Source organism: Chiloscyllium plagiosum, chromosome 27 (assembly GCF_004010195.1).
Source record: "Chiloscyllium plagiosum isolate BGI_BamShark_2017 chromosome 27, ASM401019v2, whole genome shotgun sequence".
In the NCBI taxonomy this organism is placed as follows: domain Eukaryota; kingdom Metazoa; phylum Chordata; class Chondrichthyes; order Orectolobiformes; family Hemiscylliidae; genus Chiloscyllium; species Chiloscyllium plagiosum.
The window spans coordinates 15538183-15546833 of NC_057736.1; positions in this window are offsets into that span (position 1 = coordinate 15538183).

Genomic DNA, 8651 nt, shown 5'->3' on the forward strand with positions numbered 1-8651 from the left:
CATCTCAAAAAGAGTTCAAACCTTTCTAATTTCTCTATTTTCTTCATACCACTATACTTTAAACTGGTTTTAAATGTTTTTTGAACTGGAAATGTGTCAACAGCCCACCAGAGGTCAGTTTTAGCACCACTGCTTGTCTCAATAATGAAGAAATTATGTGTGTTTAGGTCAACAGAAAATTTGGTGAAGCGATTCATTTTAACGGTGACTGTAAGTTAGTTCAAAAGGACATAGACAGGTTAGGATAACGAGAAGATTAATGCTGAATGAATTACAATGAAGAGAAGTATGAGGTGATAAATTCTGGAAGAGAAGAAATGTAAGTAAATATGAAACTTCTTTTTTCCCTCTGTTCAGCTTTAGAGAAAGAAGTCACAGATATTTAGAAGTCAGAGGACAATTTAATGCAACTGTAGTAAAAGTCATTTTTTATAAATGGTGTTTAGAACTCAAGAGTAAAGAGGGATTTAGGTACCAATCATTGATTGATTGATTAACTGCAGTTCAAATATTGTGTTCAGAAGCAAATGGAACAGCAATAAGAGGTTTCAGCTATGAGGAGAGACTAGACAAATTGCTTAGAGTGAAGAAAGTTAAGAAGAAATTTATTGGAGATATTCAAAGTATGAGAAATTTATATGGTAAATGTATTTGTTATTTATTCTGGTTGATGAGTCAGCAACTGGAGGACATGAATTAAATTCACCAAAAAAGATCAAGCAGAGAGATCCACAGGATTGTTCCAACATAAAGTACATGAGCAGAAACAGCCATGGAAACAGAATCATATATAGCTTTTAAAAGGAAAGTGGAATAACAAATACTTACACATTTATATAGCACCTTTAATGTGATAAAGTATACAAAGGTCCTTCATGGGAGCAGTCCTCTTCAATCATGCAATGTGAGTGCCACTGGCTAGGCCACAGGAACCTCCAACAGCCATTCCTGTCCCACATCTATCCACGTTTCCGTGATGGCCACAACATCGTAGTCCCAGGTACCGATCCAGTCCTCTTCAATCATGCAATGTGAGTGCCACTGGCTAGGCCAGCATTTATTGCCATTCCTAATTGCCCAGAGAATACTTAAGAGTCAACCACACATTGCTGTGGGTCTGGAGTCAGATGTAGGTCAGATTGGATTATGACAGCAAATCTCCTTCCCCAAAGGACATTAGTGAACCAGATGTGTTCTGACAACAATTGAAATGGTGACAGGGTCACCATCAGGCTAACTTTTTATTCCAGATCTCTGTTGAATTGAAGTTTTACCATCTGCCACTGTGGGACTTGAATCCATGTCCTCAGAACATTAATCTTGAGTTCTGAGTTAGTGGTCCAGTGACCATTTCCCTTAAATTATACAAAATATGAAAATTAGACAAATAAGGAGATAAAGGGGAGGTGACCAAAAGCTTGGTGAAAGAGATAAATCTTAAGCAATATCTTAAAGGAGAAAAGTGAGGTAGAGAAGCAGAAAGAGATAGGGAACAACCCAGAGCTTAGGGGGTCAGGGAATTGAAGGCACAGCATCAATGCTGGAACAATTAAAATCAAGAAGCTCAAGAACTGTGCTCAAGAGCACAGGTATCTTGGAGTGTTGTGGGAATGGAGAAGATCACACAGAGAGGGAGGGCTGAGGTCATGGAAGGGTTTGAAGACAAAATGTGAGCATATTAAAATCAAGATTGTGCCTGACTGGGTGCCAATGGAGGTCATGGAGAATAGAGGTGAAGGGGGAATGAGACTTGCTGCAGCTAAAGAGATACGCAGCAGTGGTGATCTCCCCTAAAGGACGTCTGAATGTCATCAGCCAGAATGTATTGGAATAGTTAATTGTAGAAGCAACATAGGCATTAATGAGAGTAAATATTTGAAATAAAATAATAAACATGTATTGGGCAGGGGAATGGGATTGAGTAAATAGCATTTTCAGAGACTCGGCACCTGGGCAATGGAATGATTTGACTCCTGCTGTGCTTTTTTTTAGATTACTTACAGTGTGGAAACAGGCCCTTCGGCCCAACAAGTCCACACCGCCCCGCCGAAGCGCAGCCCACCCATACCCCTACATTTACCCCTTACCTAACACTACGGGCAATTTAGCATGGCCAATTCACCTGACCTGCACATCTTTGGACTGTGGGAGGAAACCGGAGCACCCGGAGGAAACCCACGCAGACATGGGGAGAACGTGCAAACTCCACACAGTCAGTCGCCTGAGGCGCTGTGAGGCAGCAGTGCTAACCACTGTGCCACCGTGCCGCCCAGGTTGTAAGATTTTTTAAATTATTCAGTTAAATCTCTGATCCATATTTTCCTTTATGCCCCAGTTTGACAATTCAACCTTTTTATATTAGGTTACCCTGTAGACTGTGAGCAACATTACCATGTCTGTCCCAGTTAAGGTTGTTCTCACTCATATAGATCTACATACAACAGAAATTGACTGAAGCTACCCTGTTAGGCTAAATTGGTGCTTTGTTATAATCTCCTTAACACAATTCACCCCAGTCTGTCCTCAAACAACTCCACATCTACGTTCAATTCATTTCAGTTTAGAAACTTGGATCAGATTCCTGTTCCCTGTGGTATTATTTCCAGTATGTTAGTTTTTCTTCTTTTTGTTGTGTTCCTGTGTGGGCTACTAATTTAAGGCCCATCCTAGAAGCCTTGTCTGAAATTCAATGAGGGAACAAAGACTTGCATTTGTATGGGAGTTATCACAAACTTTTAATGTCCCAAAGCACTTTACAGTCAATAAAGTTACTTTCTTTTGAAATATAATCAGTTATGATATAGGAAATGTGGTTGCCAATTTGCCCACAAATATCAATGTAAAAAAAACTAGGGATGAGTGAAAACAACATGATAGGTGATTAGATTTTTTTTAAGATTAGATTCCCCACAGTGTGGAAATAGGCCCTTCGGCCCAACCAGTCCACACTGACCCTCTGAAGAGTAACCCACCCAGACCCATTTCCCTCTGACTAATACACCTAACACTAGGGGCAACTTATCATGGCCAATTCACCTGACCTGAACATCTTTGGATTGTGGGAGGAAACTGGAGCACCCGGAGGAAACCCACACAGACACGGGGAGAACGTGCAAACTCCACGTTTACATTATGTTTGAAAGTGAAGTAGTTAATTCTGAAGCGAAGGTGTTAAACACAATTAAGGGAAATTATGAAGGCATGAGGCACAAATAATCTTTAAAGAACTACAGATGGCTTGCAGCAGTTATACATTCCCTCAAGGTGCATAAGGTCAAAAAAAGATGAATCAATTGTGGCCAGTAAAGGAAGTTTTGGATTGCATCAGATTAAAAGAAAAGGTCTATAAAGTTGCCAGCATAGCAGTAGTTCTGAGGACTGGGTGATTGATACAATATAGGAGGAGAAAGTGAGGACTGCAGATGCTGGAGATCAGAGCTGAAAAATGTGTTGCTGGAAAAGCGCAGCAGGTCAGGCAGCATCCAAGGAGCAGGAGAATCGATGATTCGGGCATAAGCCCTTCTTCAGGAATGAGGAAAGAAGGGCTTATGCCCTTCTGAAGAAGGGCTTATGCCTGAAACGTCGATTCTCCTGTTCCTTGATTGATACAATATAACAAAGGAAGATCAAGAAACTGATAAGGAAAGGAAGAACAGAATATGAATTCCATTGAGCAAAAGGCATAAAAACAGACAGTAAAGCTTCTACGAGTACGTAAATAGAAAATGTTTGGTGAAGTCTCCAATAGAAGCAGAGTCAGAAGAATTTATATTGGAGAATAGAAAGGCAGAAAAGCTGAATCATCACTTTATTTCTATTTTCACTGAGGAAGATACATAAATGTCTCAGATGTAAAGATTCAAGTGGTTCAGGAGAATGGCTGAAAGTCCTAACCCTCGGACTCAGCACCGCCTTCTTGACCTGCAATCTTCTTCCTGACCTCTCCACCCCCACTCCCTCTCTGGCCTATCACCCTCACCTTAACCTCCTTCCACCTATCGCATTCCCAACGCCCCTCCCCCAAGTCCCTCCTCCCTACCTTTTATCTTAGCCTGCTTGGCACATCTTCCTCATTCCCGAAATGTCGATTCTCCTGCTCCTTGGATGCTGCCTGACCTGTTGCGCTTTTCCAGCAACACATTTTTCAGCTCTGAAAGGAAATTAGCACTAGTAAGAAGACTGTATTGGAAAAATTAATAGGGCTGAAGGTTGATTAATTTCCATGATATGATGGTCTTCATCCCAGCGTGTTGACGGAATTGGCTATAGAGATCATCGATGTGTCACGTTCCAAGAAGGACCAGGCCAAAGTGTTAAACAATGGAGGAACTTTATTAAGGCATTCACTCTGCAAGCAGCAAGGTTGGACTAAGCTGTTTCCTGCCCAAATTGCTAATGATGCCATTATTATGTCTCATGATCTGACTCTTAAAGTGACAGTCCACAATACTTACACAAACACACAACACATTCAATTGATGTTTATCTTTCAAAGGTTTGGATTCTGAAATGATTCTGTGGATTGGAAGCTGGCAAAGTCACCCCATTATTTACGAAGCCAGTGAGAGAGTAAAGACGAAACAACAGACCTGATAGCTATACATCAATAGGAGGAAAAAATGCTCACATCTATCATAAAGGATGGGATAAATAGATGATTGATAATGATCTGATTGGTGAAAGTCAATATGTATTGGTGAATTAGAAATCATGTTTGAGAAACTTGGAGTTCTTTGAAGATGTTGCCAACAACATTGGTAAAGAAGTGCCAAAGGACATGGCATACTTAAATTTTCAGAAGACGTTTGATAAAGTTAGGAGGCTGATCTGAAAAAAAGCACCTGGGTTAGGATGTAATGTACTGGTGTAGGTTAATGATTGACTAACAGACAGAAGACAGAGACTATAAATAAATGTCCCATTCTCACATTGGCAGACTGTGATTAGTGGGATTCTGCAAAGATCAGTACTTGGGCCCCAGCTGTTCACAATATTTATCAATTATTTAGAGTTGGGGACCAAATATAATATTTCCAAATTTGCAGATAATACAAAGCCAAGTGGGAATATATGTTGTGAGGAAAATGTAATGCAGATTCAGAAGCTTTTGGACCCACTCAGTGGATGGATAAGAATATGGCGGATGGAATATAATATGGAAAAATGTGACGTTATCAACTTTGGTAGGAGAAACAGATGTGCAGAGCATTTCTTAAATAGTGAGAGGTTAGAAAGTGTAGATGAGCAAAGCGAATTGGTTGTCCTTGTGGATAAATCACTGAAGGCTAAAGTGTAGGTGCAGGAAGCTATTAGAGTGACTAATGGAAGGTTAGCCTTTATTGCAAGAGGATTTGAGTACAGAAGTCATGATGTCTTGCTTCAGGTATGTAAGAGCTGGGTTAGACCACATTTGGAGTACTGTGTACTTTTGGATCACCTTTTCTCAGGAAAGGTATTCTTGCCAAAGAAGGAGTGCAACGAAAGTTCACCAGACGTTCCCAGAATGATGGGACTGTCCCCTGCAGTGAGAATGGGACCACTGGGCCTTTATTCTTTAGAATGTTGAAGAGATCTAATTAAAATCAACAAAATAAAGGAATAGTCAAGATAGATACAAGTAAGGTGTGTCCCCTGGTTGGAGAGTTGAAAACCAGGGGGCATATTTAAAAAAAAGATGCCATTTAGGTCTGTGATGAGGAGAAATTATTTTACTTTGAGGATTGTGAAACTTTGGAATGCCTTACCACAAAAAGCTACGGGAGTTCAGCCTTTGAATATGTTTAAGGTAGAAATTGCTAGATTTCTGATAACCAGGGTCAGAAAGAGTATGGGACGAGGTGAGTAAAAATCATTGAAATGTTTAATCAGCCATGGCCATATTGAATGGTGGGGAAGGTTTGATGCACTGAATGTCTTATTCCTGTTCCTATATTCCGAGATAATTTTCTTTCTAATGATGTTTCAAGGATAAACACTGCACAGGAAATTGGAAAGAACTTATAAAAATAAGTTGAGACACACACCTTTTGGGGCAGAAGACCTAACTGTCCTGAACATATATTTTATATATAAAATTCCCAAAATGAAGCAATAGTTTATGAGCAGAAATATAGTTCTTTTTGTTCAAAATAGCACTTTGCAATGTTTTATCTACCTGATGAAGGCTGGGCTTAGTTTTAACATTTCATCCATAGGTCAGCACTTCTAATTGTGAAGCACTCCTCCAGTATTACACTGGGATTGTCAACGTGGGCAATGTGTCTCATGAGCACATAACTCTCTGATTGATAGGGGACAGTGCTATTCACTGAACCATGGCTCACTTCCTTAATTGTCGGTAAGAATACAGACTAGAAGCAGGACAGAATCGGAATTAAGGTGATCTGCAGCAATTATGTGAAATAGGATGCAGCTCATTTTATACCGGAAAGAATATGGAAAGGAAAACCAGTTATAGCTGTTTCACAGGCTGACTATTTGCTGGGGGCCTATGTAAACCTATTGGTGACACCCAAATTCTGCCTTACAATTCTGAGCATGACCTCACCAATGTCCTATTAAATGTGGTTATCAGGCATTCTTGCATTTTATTCACTACCAAAGTGTGCAGCTCAGTTAGACACTTTATGGTGACTTGCGGAAATGCTCCAAGCAGCCACCAACAATAGTTTCATTCTCAATGCTCTGGAATCTTTGAATTAGATTCAAAGGAAAGGAATGACATTCATGAATCAATTAAACTTTTGGGAGGCTATAGAGATAACCAGTTGGTCAGACACCACACAACTTTTAACATTGACAAACTGTCTTGACTAAAATGTTTAACATGAGAGTTTGGGATTGATGTCTAGCCTCCTGACTAGAATGGAGCCGAATGTTTAGGAGAAGATAGATGAAGTTTTTACTAACAGAATTTGTAGTTAAATCCGAAATAAGATTTCTTGTTACAAACTATGTATTGCAAAAATGAGCCATATGATCCAATTCATATTTACATTTCGCATGAACTACTATCCACTATTTTTCATTTAATACCATCAACTTCTCTGAATTTGCAGATTATGACTTTTTTCAGTTAATATTTTTATTCACATTTTCATGTGATAATATCAATCAGACTGTCCTAACAAACAGGGAGTATCACCTGTGGAAAGGGCACAGATAGTGCTGACATGGAGAGAGCTGATCTCCTGCCTCATAATGTGACAGGAATCTTCATATTCCAGTATTGTGTGGTGGCAACAATAGTCTAGTTCAGACGCTTGAGGTATCTTTTACCAGTCTCTTCTATTAAAGCAGATTTAGGGGACCCAAAGGACAAAGCAAAGTCACTCCTCTGACTCTCAGGACCGAGGTTACAGCATATTTTAATGTCAAGGTACAATTGATTACATTGTTCACAAGATCCATCAATTACACAAGAGTTTACATCCAAGTTTATTCAACACAATATCCTGTTTTGGTCAGGGTCCACCTATAGCCAATGCGTGCCCAGAATACAAAATCTTTTCCCTGGAGTCGGGGAGTCCAGAACTAGAGGGCATTGGTTTAGGATGAGAGGGGAAAGATATTAAAAAGTCCTAAGGGGCAACTTTTTCACACGGAAGGTAGTGCGGGTATGGAATGAGCTGCCAGAAGAAGTGGTGGAGGCTGGTACAATTGCAACATTTAAAAAGCATCTAGATGGGTTTACGAATAGAAAGGGTTTGGAGGGATATGGGCCAAGTGCTGGCAAATGGGACTAGATTAGATTGAGATATCTGGTCGGCAAGGATGAGTTGGACAGAAGGGTCTGTTTCCATGCTGTACAGCTCTATTACTCTGTGACTCTATATATTTGTGCTAAAATAATCCTTTTGCCAGTGACCTCAGTTCACACATTAAAGGTGCAGTATTCTATAATTATGTTTGACAAAAATATATTTCGTTGTACGGAATGAACAATTCTCATTACAGTCCACCATTCTTGTTACAGCTAATCCCTGTTAAACAATGTTAAGGGACAATTTGGAAAGTTTTCTATTGGGTTTCATACCCAATACAGGTATCTTTGAATGCCCAGCCCAACTGAGCAATGATAATGTGTAATCGTGTCAGAGATATTTGGCAGTCTGTTGCAGGGATGCCATATTACAATTTCACCAAATACATTCTCACACATCTCAATACCTGTATATGGTCAGATTCAACTGCACTAGCATATTCACACACAATCACTACTTCTTCTCAACTGAGGCAGGCTAGATAATCACAAGCATTATTATTGTTCAGTCCCACACCAGGTACATCCTGGGAGCTACCATTGACCAGAAACTTAGCTGTACCATCACATTTACTGCGTTACAAGAGGAGTCAGAGGCTGGGTATTCTGTCTCCCCATTGCCTGTTTATCATCTACAAGACACAAGAGATGGATAATTCTCTACTTGCCTGGGTGACTAAAGCTCCAATGACACTCAAGAAATGTGACACCATTCTAGACTAAACAGCTTGCTTGATCAGCAGCCCATTCACAATTTTCAACATCCACACCCTCCACCAGCGATGCACAGTCACAGTAGTGTTTGCCATCCAATGCAGTAATTCAAATGACCTTTGACAGCATCTTCCAAACCTATGACTCCAACTACATGGAAGGATGAGGGCAACAG